Raw genomic sequence first — 18764 nt, 5'->3', positions numbered from 1 at the left:
ACGTCGGGGCTCGGAAGGGAAGTAGTGACGTTTTGGAATGCAGACATTGATGGAATGGTCTGCGGGTGTCATGTTGCCTTTGGAGAGCCCCTAATGTACCTAAACAGTGGAAACCCCCCCACAAATGACACCATTTTGAAAACTAGACCCCCTAAGGAACTTATCTAGATGTGAGGTGAGCACTTTGAACCCCCAAGGGCTTCACAGAAGTTTATAATGCCAGGGCATGAAAATAAAAAAATCGTATTTTTCCCTTCACCCATGACAGCACCACCTGAGAGATGGATCCGCCCCGCCAGGACAGGAACCTACTGAGACATAAGGGGCGGCACCTCTCCCCCGCTTCAGTTGGGTTCCTGTCCTGGAAGGAATCCCACTGTGGCGGTGCCTGTCATGGGCGAAGAAAAGGATAAGACCCAGGCCCGTCCCGGCGCAGGAAGAACAGGTAGCTTACCTGTAGCGCCGGCCGTCGGGTCCTGGAAGCGCAGTCCCCGGGGTCCCTGGGGCTCCGGGTTCGTGCGGGCGTGGATGGGATTCCGGTGGCTCCGGGAAGCCCCCACCGCGCCGCCCTCCCCTCGCGCACGCCGCATCTCGATCCCCGTGGTAGGGGAGAGACGCTGGCGTCTTCTGGCCGCTGACGTCAGCGGCGCTTGGAATGCTGGGTGCGCCGGCTGACGTCAGCAGAAGGCGACGGTGTAATGGCGCTGGGTGCGACGCCGGCCGGCTTCTGAAGCGCTGAGCCGGCGGTCGCAGGGGGGAGGGGAGGAAGACGCTCACCAGGCGGAGGCATGCAATTTAAAAGGAGGAAGACAGCTGTAGATCGGCGGTGCAAAATGGAGTCCGAGCAGGAACGTTCAGCGTCCCTGCCTCCCTCACAGCCCTCTGGCAGGAAGCATGGAAGCCATTCAAGCAGCAGTCGCCCCAGCCGCAGGTCGGGGCACTCCTCAAGGTCCAAAGAGCGCGGGTCAGGTGCTCCGATGCAGCCTCCAAGTCCGGTACCCTTGATTACGGGTGGTGAGTGATCTTCGTGAATGTTAACAGTATATTAATAGGGGTTTTCTATTGTATGCTTCACACTGTAGGAAAGGCCCAGAAAAGCGGGAAGCAAGAAGAAGAATAGGGATTGTGCTATATGTAAATCTCCCCTAGCAAGAGACTGGCAAAAAGATCTCTGTGCTGCGTGCATTCAGCGGACTATGGCGGAGGAAGCGCCTAGTTTCGCAGCCAATCTAATATCTGCCCTCAGGTCAGAAATGGAAGGCTCAATTAAGTCCTTATTGAAAAAAGGGAAAAAAAGCAGGAAGGATTTCCCTAGTTCCCCCTCAGATTCCGCGTCAGTATCATCTCAGGCGGAAAAATCATCCTCCTCAGACTCCTCAGATAGTGACACAGGGGGTAAGCCATGTTTCCCTGTAGAAGATACAGATGCCCTCCTAAAGGCCATTAGAACCACAATGGGCCTACAGGAAGAAAGGGCGGCTAAAACCCTAGAGGACGTCATGTTTGGGGGGCTTCAGGAGAGGAAAAAACGAACCTTTCCAGTAAACGCGAAAATCCAGGCGCTTATTGAGAAGGAGTGGAAAAAGCCTGAAAAATCGGGGGCCCTTCCATCCGCCTCTAAGAGACGATACCCCTTTGAATACAAGGATACGGAGGTATGGGACAAAGTCCCAAAAATGGATGCAGCGGTGTCCAGATCTTCCAAAAGGTCGGCCCTGCCCTTGGAAGATGCAGGGGTTCTTAGAGACCCGCTGGACAAAAAAGCGGACTCATATTTGAGGCACGCATGGGAAGCGACAGCAGGAGATCTAAAGCCGGCGATAGCGGGCACCTGCACGGCACGCTCCCTTATGATCTGGCTGCAGCAGTTAGAAGAGAAGCTGGCGTCAAAGGTCCCAAGAGAGAAGATCTTATCAGACATGTATCTCTTGCACGGGGCAGCGGCTTTTTTGGCAGATACCTCGGCGGACTCTATGCGATTGACAGCCAGAGCAGCGTCACTATCAAATGCTGCTAGACGCGCGTTATGGCTTAAGGGCTGTCACAAATTGTGCTCTCTCCCCTGCGATGGTCGATTCCTGTTCGGCAAGAACTTGGACGATATTCTGGAGAAAGCAGGCGATAAGAAAAAAGGCTTCCCCAGATTCCCTATGGATCAGAGGAGACAGCCCTTTCGGAGGGGGAGATTCAATAGAGGGCGTCCTCCCGCTGACAGGAGAAGATGGGAGGATAAAAGAAAGAAAGAATCAGGGTTTATGTTTGGTGGAGGCACCTCCACCTCAAAAAAGTCACCACAATGACGCCGGTATTCCAGTAGGAGGGAGATTGGCACTCTTTTTCCAGGCCTGGGAAAAGATCTCCTCCAATACCTGGATTCTGAGCATCCTAAAAGAAGGCCTGAAAATCCCCTTTATTCGTCAGCCAAAACCCGTGGTCGTCATCACACCTATCAGGAAGATGACCGAAGAACAACTGGCCTTAGAAACAGAAATCCTGAGCCTGATAGACAAGCGGGTACTGTCCGAGGTGCCACGCTTACAGGAAGGAAAGGGGTTTTATTCACCCCTTTTTCTAATAAAAAAACCGGATCAGTCGTTCAGGACAATCATAAATCTCAGACGCCTCAATCTTTGGATAAGAAACCCGACCTTCAAGATGGAATCAGTGACTACGGCAGTGAAGCTGCTACATCAAGATTGCTTCATGGCCGTAGTCGATTTAAAGGATGCGTATTATCACATCCCTATCCATCCAGATTACCAGAAATACCTGAGGGTAGCGCTTTATATTCAGGGCACACTAAGGCACTTTCAGTTCAGGGCTCTTCCGTTTGGCATATCCATAGCCCCGAGGGTCTTCACCAAGGTCATAGCGGAAGTGACAGCCTTTCTCCGGATTCACGATACGGTCATAATACCATACCTGGACGATTTTCTTATAGTGGGCAGTTCAGAGGACCACTGTACAGCACAGTTGACTCAGGTGATCAACACCTTGCAAGAATTAGGGTGGATAGTCAATTTCAAAAAATCGAAATTACAACCCCTAAAGAAACAGACCTTCCTAGGATTTATACTGGACTCAGAAAGGCAAGAGTGTCTGCTCCCAGAGTCCAAGATAGAGAAGGTACAAAATCTGGCCTTGGCGGGCCGAAACCAACCATGTATGACATTAAGAAAAGCAATGTCCCTACTAGGTACCCTAACATCCTGTATTCCGGCGGTCAGGTGGGCTCAGTTTCACACCCGGCAACTCCAGGGGGAGATACTAAGAGCACAAAGATCGCTAAGAGGGCGTTTGGAAGGGAAGCTGGAGCTTTCCTCAAAAACCAGAGACTCTCTCAACTGGTGGTTGAACGGGACAAATCTGACCTTAGGAATACCATGGGACAGACAGGCGACAGATATAATTTTAACAGATGCAAGCTCCTCGGGGTGGGGGGCACACCTAAGGGGCCTCATAGGTCAGGGTTCCTGGACACCTCAAGAAAGGAAGGCATCCTCCAACCTGAGAGAACTGTGGGCAGTGGGCAAGGCCCTAAGCCACTTCATTCCGCTACTCCAGGGTCGAGACGTACGCATCATGTCAGACAACAAGGTAGCAGTGGCATACATCAACCACCAAGGTGGGACAAAATCACACTCCTTAATGGAAGCAGCAACAGACATTCTGAACAGTGCAGAGGAACACCTACACTCCGTGACAGCCCTACACATAAAAGGGGCAGAAAACATAGAGGCAGATTTCCTGAGTCGCAATACCCTGAGGCAAGGAGAATGGGCGCTAAACCGGTCCATTTTTCAAAAGATAATTCAGCTTTGGGGGGAACCGGTGATAGACCTCTTTGCAAACAAGCACAACAGGCAAACAGAAAGGTTCTGCTCTCTAAACCCGAGGGAAAATCCATGGGCAGTGGACTCGTTGCACATCCAGTGGAACTTCAGACTGGCTTACGTGTTCCCCCCAGTAGCTCTGATCCCAACTGTGGTAAGAAAAATCAGAAACGATCAAGCCAGGGTGATTCTAATAGCTCCATTCTGGCCAAAAAGGCCCTGGTTTGCTCTGCTACGGAAGATGTCCCTCTCCGATCCATGGGTTCTGCCAGAAATCCTGGACCTACTAGCTCAGGGTCCAATATTGCACGCTCAGGTCAAAGGATTCCATCTGACGGCGTGGAATTTGAAAGGTCGCTTTTAATGGATAGGGGGTTCTCCCCTGGGCTGGTGGCCACACTGCTAAAAAGCAGGAAACCGGTGACTACTAACATCTACGGCAGAACATGGGATAAGTTCCTACAGTTCTTGGGTAAGCCGTTAGGAAAAGAACCCCCGATTAGGGCCATCCTAGAGTTCTTACAATCTGGGTTGCAGATGGGGTTAGCAGTAAACACACTTAAGGTTCAGGTGTCGGCACTAGGGGCGCTCTACAATTGCAAACTGGCATCAGATAGGTGGATAGCCAGATTTATTAAATCCTGCCATAGAGCTAAGCCTATTCCAATACCCAGAATAGCCCCCTGGGATTTAAACCTGGTGTTAGAAGCCCTTACAAAAGATCCGTATGAGCCATTACATCAGCTACCCCTAAAGTTCTTGACCCTAAAAACAATCCTGTTAGTAGCCCTCACATCAGCCCGCAGGATAAGCGACTTACAGGCTCTCTCAGTAAATCCTCCTTACACGCAAGTCTTTCAGGATAGGGTAGTTTTAAGAACAGACCCCAGTTATCTGCCCAAGGTAGTATCAGATTTCCATCGGGGTCAGGAAATTGTCCTTCCATCCTTTTGCGAAAATCCAAAAAATCTGGGGGAGGAAAAATTCCATAGTCTGGATGTTAAAAGGGCTCTCGTAGAATATATATCTGCCACTAGCCAGTGGAGGAGGTCACAGTCCCTATTCGTAGCTTTTCAGGGTGCCAGGAAAGGCTATGGGGTTTCAAAAGGGACTATTGCTAGATGGATTAGGGAAGCCATTAGTGTAGCCTATTCAGCTAGTGGTATCCCGATTCCTGACGGCATCAAGGCTCATTCCACCAGAGCCGTGGCGACCTCCTGGGCTGAAAAGGCAGAGGTATCAATCGAACAGACTTGTAAGGCCGCTACCTGGGCCTCACCTTCAACCTTCTTTAAGCACTATAGATTAAATCTATCCTCCTCTGCTGACTTAACCTTTGGTAGAAGGGTGCTGCAAGCGGTGGTCCCTCCCTAAGGTGTTTCGAAGTCTCCAAAAATCTCTCAGGTGGTGCTGTCATGGGTGAAGGGAAAACCACCATGGTTACTTACCGGTAGCCGGTTTTTCCGGAACCCATGACAGCACCCGTACATTCCCCCCCTTTTTCACTGTATGGGTGTGCACAATTAGTAGGGTGTTTTGAGTGTTGTGGTGTTGGATTAAACATGTAACTAACCGGGAAGTCCTCTCAATGCTCTGTAACCCAACTGAAGCGGGGGAGAGGTGCCGCCCCTTATGTCTCAGTAGGTTCCTGTCCTGGCGGGGCGGATCCCTCTCTCAGGTGGTGCTGTCATGGGTTCCGGAAAAACCGGCTACCGGTAAGTAACCATGGTGGTTTTTTCCACAAACATGATCAATTAGTCCCCAATTTTTTTATTTTCCCAAGGGTAACAGGAGAAATTGAACCCCAAAAGTTGTTGTCCAATTTGTCCTGAGTACGCTGACACCCCATATGTGGGAGAAAACTACTGTATGGACACACGTCAGGGCTCGGAAGGGAAGTAGTGACGTTTTGGAATGCAGACTTTGATGGAATGGTCTGCGGGTGTCATGTTGCCTTTGGAGAGCCCCTAATGTACCTAAACAGTGGAAACACCCACAAATGACCCATTTTGGAAACGAGAACCCCAAAGGAATTTATCTAGATGTGTGGGGAGCACTTTGAACCCGCAACGGCTTCACAGAAGTTTATAATGCCCGGGCATGAAAATAAAAAAATCGTATTTTTTCCACAAACATGATCAATTAGTCCCCAATTTTTTCATTTTCCCAAGGGTAACAGGAGAAATTGGACCCCAAAAGTTGTTGTCCAATTTGTCATGAGTATGCTGACACCCCATATGTGGGAGAAAACTACTGTATGGACACACGTCGGGGCTCGGAAGGGAAGCAGTGACGTTTTGGAATGCAGACTTTGATGGAATGGTCTGCAGGTGTCATGTGCGTTTGGAGAGTCCCTGATGTACCTAAACTATTGAAACTCCCCACAAGTGACCCCATTTTGGACACTAGACCCCCCCACGGAACTTATCTAGATGTGTGGTGAGCACTTTGAACCCCCAAGTGCTTCACAGAAGTTTATAACGCTCGGACGAGAAAATAAAAAAATCATTTTTTTCCACAAAAATGATATTTTTTCCCCCAATTTTTTATTTTCCTAAGGGTAACAGGAGAAATTGGACCCCAAAAATTGTTTTGCAATTTGTCCTGAGTAGGCTGATACCCTACATGTGGGGGTAAAACACTGTTTGGGCGCATGGCAGAGCTTGGAAGGGAAGGAGCACCATATGACTTTTTCAACTCAGAATTGGCTGGAATTGAGATCAGACGCAATGTTGCATTTGGAGAGCCCCTGATGTGCCCAAACAGTGGAAACCTCCAATTCTAACTCCAACCCGAACCCCAACACACCCCTAACCCTAATCTCAGCCCTAACCCTAGCCCTAACCCTAACCCTAACCCTAGCCCTAACCCTAACCCTAGCCCTAACCCTAACCCTAACCCTAGCCCTAACCCTAACCCTAACCCTAATGGAAAAATGGAAATAAATACATTTTTTTTATTTTATTATTTTTCCCTAACTAAGGGGGTGATAACGGGGGGTTTGATTTACTATTTATGGCGGTTTTTATGTTTGGCAGCTGTCGCACGCTAAAAGACGCTTTTTATTGTAAAAATAGTTTTTGCATCACCACATATTGAGAGCTATAATTTTTCCGTATTTTGACCCACCAAGTCATGTGAGGTCTTATTTTTTGCGGGACGAGTTGACGTTTTTATCGGTACCATTTTCGGGTGCGTGACATTTTTTTATCGCTTTTTATTCCGATTTTTGGGACGCAGAATGAACAAAAACCAGCGTTTCATGAATTTCTTTTGGGGGAGTGCGTTTACACCGTTCCGCGTGCGGTAAAATTGATAAAGCGGTTTTATTCTTCGGGTCAGTACGGTTACAGCGATACCTTATTTAGGTCGTTTTTTTATGTTTTGTCGGTTTTATGCAATGAAAACTATTTTATATAAAAAATAATTATTTTTGCATCGCTTTATTCTGCGAGCTATAACTTTTTTACTTTTTCGCTGATGATGCTGTGTGGCAGCTCGTTTTTTGCGGGACAAGATGACGTTTTCAGCGGTACCATGGATATTTATATGCGTCTTTTTGATCGCGCGTTATTACACTTTTTGTTTGGCGGTATGATAATAAATCATTATTTTTTGCTTCGTTTTTTATTTTTATTTTTTAAGGGGTTCGCTAAAGGGGTTAACTAATGGGATAGTTTTATAGGGCGATACCTAATATGTGTACTTTTTTTTTTTTTTTTCAAAAAATGAATTTATTGGGGAATATTTTTTTTTTTTTTTTCTAATTTATTTAGCGATTTTTTTAAAATTATTTTTACACTTTTTTTTTATTTTTTTTTACTTTATTACATGTCACATTACAGATCACTGTGACAGATCAGCGATCTGTCACAGGCAGTGCCGAAGGCTTCCTCATGCCTGCGCTTTGCAGGCATTGAGGAAGCCAGCTTCCTGCAGGCCCCCGAAGGCCCCCGTCGCCATCTTGGATTCAGGGGCCTGCAGGAAAGGAGCCCCCCGCAGCAGCGCTGCACATTGCGCTGCCGTGGGGGGCTCAGGGAAGCACGGAGGGAGCCCCCTCCCTGCCGATGCTTCCCTTTAACTCCCGGTACACCGCGATCGTGTTTGATCGCGGTGTGCAAGGGGTTAACGTGTCGGGGGCGGTCCATGACCGCCCCTGACACATTGTGCCGGGTGTCAGCTGTGATAATCAGCTGACACCCGGCCGCGATCAGCGGCGCTCACCACGTGGGCGCCGCTGATCGCGGTAGACGTACTATCCCGTCCATGGGCATAGGGGCCCAGGTCCCATGGACGGGATAGTACGTCTGATGTCAGAAAGGGGTTAAAGAAGTACAGTACCTGAGGAAATGCCCACAGACTAAATCAGATAGAGCAGCAGGGCTGTCAATCAAAATGCTGACAGCCAAGCACTAATCAGGATCAGATTGGATGACTGGACTCTCACTCACACAACCAACAGTCCAACACACTCCAGATTCCATACGGCGGCTGAGTTGTCACTCAGTGATCCTAGGCTACAGTCAGTTATGAAACCATAATGCTGCAGTTACCTCTCCCCCTCTCCTGTGTTCCTGTGTTCAAGCTAATCTAAGTGTGGATTTGACCTTTGCTTCTTTGCACTCTCTGCTCTCTCTCTCTGTGGCATGTAAAAGTTGGAGCACCCCTGGTCAAAATTACTTTTATTGTAAACAGTTAAGCAAGTTGAAGATTAAATTATCTATAAAAGGGCTAAAGATAAAGATGACACATATCCTTTGTATTTTAGCCAAAAAATAGATATACATTGTAATCTTTTACATTTAATAATTGCAAAAAGGAAAATGGGACAGTGCAAAAGTTTGGGCACCTTGCATGGTTAGTACCTAGTAGCATCCGCTTTTAAATGTATCAGAGCTTGTAAATGCTTTTTGTAGCCATCCAAGAGTATGTCCATTCTTGTTTGAGGGATTTTCATCGATTCTTCCTTGGAAAATTCTTCCAGTTCTGTGAGATTCCTGGGTCGTTTTGCATGCACTGAGGTCTAGCCCCATATTTTCAATGATGTTCAGATCAGGGGACTATGAAGGCCGTTGTAAAACCTTCAGCTTGTGCCTTTTGAGGTATTCTATTGGGGAGTTTAATGTGTGTTTAGGATCATTATCAATTTATAGAAGCCATCAACTTCAGCTTTTTTACATACCGTATGTTATGTTTTCATCAAGAATTTGTTAAAATTTCATGGAATCCATTCTTCCTTAAACCCGTGAAATGTTTCCCCACCTTTGGCCGCAACACAACCCCAAAACATGATTGATCCACCCCCATGTTTAACCCCTTTACCCCCAAGCCTGTTTGCACCTTCATGACCAGGCCAAATTTCACAGTTCTGACCAGAGTCACTTTATGAGGTAATAACTCTAGAACGCTACAACAGATGCCACTGATTCTGAGAGTGTTTTTCCATGACATTTTGGACTTCATGATAGCGGTAAAACTTCTTCGCTATGATTTGCATTTGTTTGTGAAAAAATCGGAAATTTGGCGAAAATTTTTAAAATTTTGCAATTTTCAAATTTTTATGCCCTTAAATCAGAGACTTATGTCACACAAAGTAGTTAATAAATAATATTTACTACATGTCTACTTTACATAAGCACAATTTTTTAAAGCAATTTCTAATTTTTCAAGCAAAATTCACAAAACCATTATTTTAGGGATCACATCACATTTGAAGAGACTTTGCCTATATGGCACAAAATAATCCAAAGTGATACCATTCTAAAAACTGCACCCCTCAAGGTGCTCAAAACCACTATCAAAAAGTCTATTAACCCTTCAGGTGGAATTCACAGGAATTTATAAGGAAAAAGTGAACATTTAACTTTTCTTTCACAAACATTTTACTTTACCCAAATTTCTTTATTTTCACAAGAGAAACAGGAGAAAATGGACCCCAAAATTAGTTGTACAATTACTCCTGATCACGCTGGTACTCCATATGTGGGAGAAAAGTACAGTTTTGGCGCATGGCAGGGCTCGCAAGGGAAGGATCACCATTTGATATTTTGAACGCAAAATTGGCTGAGATAGAAAGCAAACGTCATGAATCATGATCCTTTTGGAGAGCCCCTGGGGTGCCTTAATAGTGGAAACCCCTGACAAGTGGCCAAATTTTGGAAACTAGACCCCCTCAAGGAACTTATCTAGATATACGGTGACCACCTTGAACCCCCAGGTGCTTCACAGAAGTTTACAACGTTGAGCTGAGAAAATAAAAAATCACATTTTCTCACAAAAAAGTTAATTTAGCCCCAACTTTTTTATTTTCACAAGGGTAACAGGAAAAATTTTACCATACCATTTGTTGTGCAATTTCACCTGAAGTACGCCAATTCCCCCTATATGGGAGAAAACTACTATTTGGGTGCACAGAATGACTCAGAAAGGAAGGAGTGACGTTTTGGAATGCAGACTTTGATAGAATTGTGTGCGGGTGTCATTTCGTGTTTTGTGTGCCTAAACAGTTGAAAACCCCCACAAGTGACTCCATTATGGAAACTAGACCCCTCAAGGATTTTATATAGATGTGTGGTGAGTACCTTGTACCTCCACGTGCTTCACAGCATTTTAAAAGTGCTGATCTGTGAAAATGAAAACTTTTTTTTACCCCCAAAACTGTTGTTTTGCTCCAATTTCTTCATTTTCACAAGGATAGCAGGAGAAAATGGATCCCAAAATTTGTTGAGTACTGGGTACGCTGATTCCTCAAATGTGGTCGAAAACTAGTTTTGAGGCACATTGCAAAGCTCAGACGGGAAGAAGGGCCATATTGGAGTTCCAATTTTGCTGGAATGGTTTGAGGGTGCCATGTTACATTGGCAGAGCCCCTGAAGTGCCAGAGCAGCAGAAACTCCCCCATATATGGCCCCATTTTGGAAATTATACCTTTTTGGGAATTTAACTTACAGTTGTAGTGATGATTTTGACTCCACGGGTGTTTTCAAGAAGCAGTGGATTTTGCTGAGTGAAAATTGCAAACTGCTATTGTAGTGCCCAGTAAGTTGTAGTGACCAGTACGTGATGCCTAGCTCATGTTTCTGGAGATATGTACCTGTAAATTAGGCAGTCTACCATCACTACAGAATTGTTAAACTTGTGGATGCGAAATATGGTTTAGGCACACTGCAGCTCAGGAGGGAGAGGGGAATTTGGATTTTTTTGAGCAGTAATTTTGACCAGGGGTGCCCAAACTTTTACATACCACTGTCTCTGCCTATGTGGATTTACATAATTGTTAACTGGTTCCTAGAAGAGCTAAACTCTCCTACAATTACTCCCAACTGAACTTGTAAATGCTTGGCAGGGTAGATCTGAGACACAATGTGAGCTTTATTTGTTGCCTTTTGCTAACTAATCAGTATATTGAAACTGCAAATGCTGCTCTGCTGATGCATCTGGATGTTAAATAATGCCTGAAAGGTCATCCTTTAGAACAGGGGTGAGGAACTTTTTTTGCCTGTGTCCATTTGGTTATTTATACTATTATTCGAAGGCCATAAGAAATTATCAGTTACAAAATGTATTATTTTATATTTGGTCAATCAATTAATTAACTCACCCCTAATGTGATGACTGGAGCTGCTTTTCTTTGGTAAGACATATGATGATAGTAATGATGATTTTACTACTCATAGCTGCTTTTTCAGGTTTGCGTTGGTCTAGAGTCAACTCTTTGTGATACATTTTGAAAAGAACTCGCAGTAGTAAATTCTGAACACAGGAGATGCTGGGGCCATATAGACATCACAGGAGACACTGAGGGCATATACATTGCACGATGGTCTGGGGGCATATACACATCACTGGAGGGGCTGGCAGCATATACATCACAGTAGGGGCTGAGGTAATATACATCATAGGAGGGGCTGGGGTAAATACATCACAGGAGGGGCTCTGGGGATATACATCATAGGAGACGCTGGGGACATCATAGGAGGGGCTGGGGGCACATGCATCATAGGAGGTGCTGGGAGCATATACATCACAGGAGGGGCTGAGTTAATAACTCATGAAATAGGCCTGGACAGAAATGATGGTACTCTTATCTTAATATTTTGTTGTACAACCTTTTGAGGCAATCACTGCAATCAAACGATTCCTGTAACTGTCAATGAGACTTCTGTACCTCTAGACAGGTATTTGGCCCACTCCTCAAGAGCAAACAGCTCCAGTTGTCTCGTGTTTGAAGGTTGCCTTTTCCAGACGGCATGTTTCAACTTTTTCCAAAGATGCTCAATAAGATTTAGGTCAGGGCTAATAGAAGGCCACTTAAGAATAGTCCACGGTGGCTCAGTGGTTCAAATCCCACCAAGGACAACATCTGCAAGGAGTTTGTATGTTCTCCCCGTGTTTGCGTGGGTTTCCTCCGGGTACTCCGGTTTCCTCCCACACTCCAAAGACATACTGATAGGGAATTTAGATTGTGAGCCCCATCAGGGACAGTGATGAAAATGTGTGCAAACTGTAAAGCGCTGCGGAATATGTTAGCGCTATATAAAAATAATGATTATTATTATTATTTCGTCTTAGCCATTCTTGGGTGTTTTTAGCTGTGTGTTTTGGGTCATTATCCTGTTGCAAGACCCATGACCTGCGACTGACACCAAGCTTTCTGACACTGAGAATCACATTCCTCTCTAGAATCCCTTGATAGTCTTGAGATTTCTTTGTACCCTGCACAGATTGTAGACACCCTGTGCCACATGCAGCAAAGCAGCCCCAGAACATAACAGAGCCTCCTCCATGTTTCACAGTAGAGACAGTGCTCTTTTCTTCATATGCTTCATTTTTGGATCTGTGAACATAGAGCGATGTGCCTTACCAAAAAATTCAATTTTTCATAGAATCATTGAATCGTAGAGTTGGAAGGGACCTCCTGGGCCATCTGGTTCAACCCCCTGCTCAAAGCAGGATTCGCTAAATCATCCCAGTCAGATGTCTGTCCAGCCTCTGTTTGAAGACTTCCATTGAAGGAGAACTCACCACTGTCAAAAAAGTTTTTTCTAATATCTAATCTGTGTCTCCTCCCATTCAGTTTCATCCCATTGCTTCTAGTCTTTCCTTGTGCAAATGAGAATAAAGATGATCCTTCTACAATGTGACAGCCCTTTAGATATTTGTAGACAGCTATTAAGTCTCCTCTCAGTTTTCTCTTTTGCAAACTAAACATTCCCAAATCCTGCAGCCTTTCCTCATAAGACAGGGTTTGCAGACCTGTCACCATTCTGGTGGCTCTTTTCTGAACTTGCTCCAGTTTGTTGATGTCTTTTTTAAAATGTGGTGTCCAAAACTGGACACAGTATTCCAGATGAGGTCTGACCAAAGAGGAGTAGAGGGCAATAATGACTTCATGTGATCTAAACTGTATGCTTCTGTTAATACATCCTAGAATTGCATTTGCCTTTTTTGCTGCTGCATCACACTGTTGACTCATATTCAGTCAGTGATCTATTTGTATACCCAAGTCTTTTTCACATGTGCTGTTGCTTAGCCCTATTCCTCCCATTCTGTATATGTTTTTTTCATTTTTATTGCCCAGATGTAGTACTTTGCATTTTTCCCTGTTAAAAACCATTCTGTTAGTTGCTGCCCACTGCTCCAGTTTATTTATATCTTTTTGAGTCCTCTCTCTCTCTTCTCTAGTATTAGGTATCCCTCCTAGCTTTGTGTCATCAGCAAATTTAATCAGTTTACCCTCAGTTCCTTCATCTAAATCGTTGATAAAGATGTTGAACAATACAGGGCCCAGGACAGAGCCCTGTGTTACCCCACTTGAGACATTCTTCCAACTGGATGTGCAGACATTTACGACCACTCTTTGGGTCCGATCACTAAGCCAGTTATGAATCCACCTAACAGTTGCCTTGTCCATTCCATACCTAGTCATTTTTTCAATAAGGATTGTGTGAGATACTTTGTCAAATGCTTTGCTGAAGTCAAGATATATTATATCTACAGCATTTCCTTGATCCACCCAATCAGTGATTCCATCATAGAAGGAAATTAAGTTAGTCTGACATGACTTATTAGTTACAAACCCATGCTGACTCTGTTTATCACTTCATTCTTATCCAGGTACTGACATACATTTTGTTTAATAATTTGTTCAAAGATCTTTCCTGGCATAGAAGTCAGACTCACCGGCCTATAGTTGCCTGGGTCCATCTCCTTCCCCTTTTTGAAGATAGGAACAACATTTGCTCTTCTCCAGTCTTCTGGGACTTCTCCTGTTCTCCAAGAATTTTCAAAGATTATGGAGAGGGGTTCAAAAATTTATTCTGCTATCTCCTTCAGTACTCTGGGGTGTAATTCATCTGGACCTGGAGACTTGAATTCATTTAGGTTAGCTAAGTGTTTCCTCACTATCTTTCTGTTTATAGATATCCTGGATTCTTCTATTCCCTTAATAGGACAGTGAAGAACAGTTGATGTTACATTTCCTTTCTGAAAGAAAACAGATGCAAAATAGGAATTTAAAAGTTCGGCCTTCTCAACATCCTGTCTTACCATTTCATCATTTTCATCCTGTAAAAATCTTTGACTTTTACTTTTGACATATCCCCCAAATCCTTCTTTCTCATCTCATCTCATCTCATCTCATCTATCCATAGGACATTCTCCCAGAAGCTTTGTGGCTTGTCAGCATGTAGTTTGGCAAATTCCAGTCTGGATTTTTTATGATTTTTTTTTTCAACAATGGTGCCCTCCTTGGTCGTCTCCCATGAAGTCCACTTTGGCTCATACAATGAAGGATGGTACGCTCTGCCACTGATGTTCCTTGAGCTTGAAGTTCACCTTTAATTTGTTTAGAAGTTTTTCTGGACTCTTTTGTTACCATTTGTATTTTACGTCTCTTCAATTTGTCATCAATTTCCCTCCTACGGCCACGTCCAGGGAGGTTGGCTACAGTCCCATGGAGCTTAAATTTCTGAATAATATGTGCAACTGTAGTCACAGGAACATCAATCTGCTTGGAGATGGTCCTATAACTTTTACCTTTAAAGTGCACCTGTTACCTGTTTTGGTAGTTATAAGATGCGACCATTGCCTTTCAGGGCTTATCTACAGCATTCTATAATCCTGTAGATAAGCCCCCGGTCCGACCTGAAAGATAGGAAAAATAAGTTTTATTATACTCACCCAGGGGGGCGGTCCAGTCCGATGGGTGTCGCAGATCCGGGTCAGGTGCCTCCCATCTTCTTGCACCGCCGCCCTCCTGCTTGCTTCCTCACTCCTGGCATCGCACTTCTGCGCAGGTGTACTTCTCTGCCCTGTAGATGGCAGAGCAAAGTACTATAGTGTGTAGGCACCGAGAAAAGTCAGAGAGGCCCAGCGCCTGCGCGATGCAGTGCTTTGCTCTGCCCTCAACAGAGCAGAGAAGTACGCCTGCCAAGAAGTGCGATGCCGGGAGCGATGAAGTAAGCAGGAGGACAGCATCACAAGAAGATGGGAGGCGCTGGACCTGGACCTGCAACATCCATCTGACCGGATCGGACCACCCCCCGGGTGAGTATAATAAAACTTATTTTTCTTATCTTGCAGGTCGAACCGGTGGCTTATCTACAGCATTATAGAATGCTGTAGATAAGCCCTGGAAGGCAGTGGCCGCATCTTATAGTGGCCAAAATATGTGGCAGGTGCACTTTAACATGTTTGTCTATAATTTTCTAACTAATCTCCTGCGACAACTCTTTCCTTTGCTTCCTCTGGTCCATGTTGAGTGTGATACACACCATGTCACCAAACAGCACAGTGAATATCTGTGCCCTCTATGCAGGACCACTCACTGATTCCAAGATTGTAGGTACCTGTGGTGATAATTAGTGGACACGCCTTGATTTAACATGTCCGTTTTGTTACATTATTTTCAGGGGTACCATCATTTCTGTCCAGGCCTATTTCATGAGTTTTATTTTTTTTTTTAATTCTTTGGAAGCATGGTTAAAATGCAATATCTGACTTTAATTTGTTCATTTTCATAGATATTTTATTTATTATTACTTTTGTTAGATTCAAGTTATTTCTGTCACCATTGTGGGGTTTTCTGTCATTAAATGAGTGGTACCAACAATTTTGACCACGTGTGTACATCACAGGTGGGGCTTTTTGGATATATTCATCATAGGAGACACAGACATAGGGGACATAGACACATCAGAAGAGATGCTGAGGGCATATACGCATCACATCACGAGCTGGGGGCATTTAAACATCATAGGATAGGTAAATAGACATCACAGGATGGGCTGTGGTCATATAGAGATTACAGGAGGGGCTGCAACATAAACATCACAGGCGATCCTGGGTGCATATATACAGTCATGGCCAAAAGTATTGACACCCCTGCAATTCTGTCAGATAATATTCAGTTTCTTCCTGAAAATGATTGCAAACACAAATTCTTTGGTATTATTATCTTCATTTAATTTGTCTTAAATGAAAAAACACAAAAGAGAATGAAGCAAAAAGCAAAACATTGATCATTTCACACAAAACTCCAAAAATGGGCCGGACAAAAGTATTGGCACCCTCAGCCTAATACTTGGTTGCACAACCTTTAGCCAAAATAACTGCGACCAACCGCTTCCGGTAACCATCAATGAGATTCTTACAATGCTCTGCTGGAATTTTAGCCATTCTTCTTTGGCAAACTACTCCAGGTCCCTGATATTTGAAGGGTGCCTTCTCCAAACTGCCATTTTTAGATCTCTCCACAGGTGTTCTATGGGATTCAGGTCTGGACTCATTGCTGGCCACCTTAGATGTCTCCAGTGCTTTCTCTCAAACCATTTTCTAGTGCTTTTTGAAGTGTGTTTTGGGTCATTGTCCTGCTGGAAGACCCATGACCTCTGAGGGAGACCCAACTTTCTCACACTGGGCCCTACATTATGCTGCAAAATTTGTTGGTAGTCTTCAGACTTCATAATGCCATGCACACGGTCAAGCAGTCCAGTGCCAGAGGCAGCAAAGCAACCCCAAAACATCAGGGAACCTCCGCCATGTTTGACTGTAGGGACCGTGTACTTTTCTTTGAATGCCTCTTTTTTCTCCTGTAAACTCTATGTTGATGCTTTTGCCCTAAAAGCTCTACTTTTGTCTCATCTGACCAGAGAACATTCTTCCAAAATGTTTTAGGCTTTTTCAGGTAAGTTTTGGCAAACTCCAGCCTGGCTTTTTTATGTCTCGGGGTAAGAAGTGGAGTCTTCCTGGGTCTCCTACCATACAGTCCCTATTCATTCAGACGCCGATGGATTGTACGGGTTGACACCGTTGTACCCTCGGACTGCAGGGCAGCTTGAACTTGTTTGGATGTTAGTGGAGGTTCTTTATCCAACATCCGCACAATCTTGCGTTGAAATCTCTTGTCAATTTTTCTTTTCCGGCCACATCTAGGGAGGTTAGCCACAGTGCCATGGGCTTTAAACTTCTTGATGACACTGTGCACGATAGACACAGGAACATTCAGGTCTTTGGAGATGGACTTGTAGCCTTGAAATTGCTCATGCTTCCTCACAATTTGGTTTCTCAAGTCCTCAGACAGTTCTTTGGTCTTCTTTCTTTTCTCCATGCTCAATGTGGTACACACAAGGACACAGGACAGAGGTTGAGTCAACTTTAATCCATGTTAACTGGCTGCAAGTGTGATTTAGTTATTGCCAACACCTGTTAGGTGCCACAGGTAAGTTACAGGTGCTGTTAATTACATAAATTAGAGAAGCATCACATGATTTTTCAAACAGTGCCAATACTTTTGTCCACCCTCTTTGTTATGTTTGGTGTGGAATTATATCCAATTTGGCTTTAGGACAATTCTTTTTGTGTTTTTTCATTTAAGACAAATTAAATGAAGATAATAATACCAAAGAATTTGTGTTTGCAATTATTTTCAGGAAGAAACTGAGTATTATCTGACAGAATTGCAGGGGTGTCAATACTTTTGGCCATGACTGTACTATTGACAGTCAATACATACCAAACAGTATATCAAATGTGCTTACATAATCACTGTCACGTCCACCCTGGGATGATTCACTTGAGGACATGTTGTAATCGCAGGCAGCAGTCAAGTGAAACACTACATAAAAAAAGAGAAGAAAAATTAAACTTGTTAAGAGCCAAAAAAAGACACCAATACTTACATTACAGGCAGTAGTCCAACAGAGCAGCAGTCAGGCAGCACACAGCAACAGGGACGGCAGCATCAGCAGGACAGGAGCAGCAGGACCGCAGCAGAAGGACCAGAGCAGCAGGACCGAGCAGAAGGATCGGAGCAGCAGGACCAGAGCAGAAGGACCGGAGCAGCAGGACCAGAGCAGAAGGACCAGAGCAGCAGGCTGGAGCAGCAGGACCAGAGCAAGAGGACCACAGCAGAAGGACCAGAGCAGCAGGACCGCAGCAGAGGGACCGAAGCAGCAGACAGTCTACAAGGAATAGAAAAAAAATTAGTACAGAGTAAAGACTGCAGAGATAGACATTTTCAAAGGTTCCATACTTAAATATCAGGCTGATGCTCACATCCACAGAGGCCAGAGAGTAATGGCCTTGCAGTGTCCACACTTCCTTTTATAGGGCTGGCAATTAGCAGGTGGTGTATCACTTCCAGGCCAAACCCATTAAAAATACGCTTGCATTTCCATAGACAGGAATGCGCTGTTTTGACGCACTCCATCCGCAATCATCCGCATGCGTATGGCGGCGCTTAGTTGACGCCTCCAAAAATTCAACATGTTGCATTCGCCGGACTCTTTTGCACACCGCGAAAAGACGCATGCGTATGCAAACGCATGCAAACTGATGCAAACGCATGTCCCTGCGTACACCATGTTAAATACATGTATGCATGACGCATGCGGATGAAACGCTGTGCACAAAGACGCAAATGTGAAACCA

The 18764-nt window shown here is 44.8% G+C and overlaps 1 protein-coding gene across 4 annotated transcripts in view; it reads left to right on the top strand.

Moving 5' to 3' along the window:
- CCDC158 (coiled-coil domain containing 158) overlaps positions 1-18764 on the top strand; it is a 222997-nt gene that overhangs the window by 45292 nt on the left and 158941 nt on the right. The window lies entirely within an intron of this gene.

The sequence above is a fragment of the Dendrobates tinctorius genome, unplaced genomic scaffold, assembly GCF_039654945.1.
Source record: "Dendrobates tinctorius isolate UK_male_01 unplaced genomic scaffold, ASM3965494v1 ptg000011l, whole genome shotgun sequence".
NCBI classification, from domain to species: Eukaryota; Metazoa; Chordata; class Amphibia; order Anura; family Dendrobatidae; genus Dendrobates; species Dendrobates tinctorius.
This window is presented reverse-complemented; position numbering and strand designations above follow the sequence as displayed.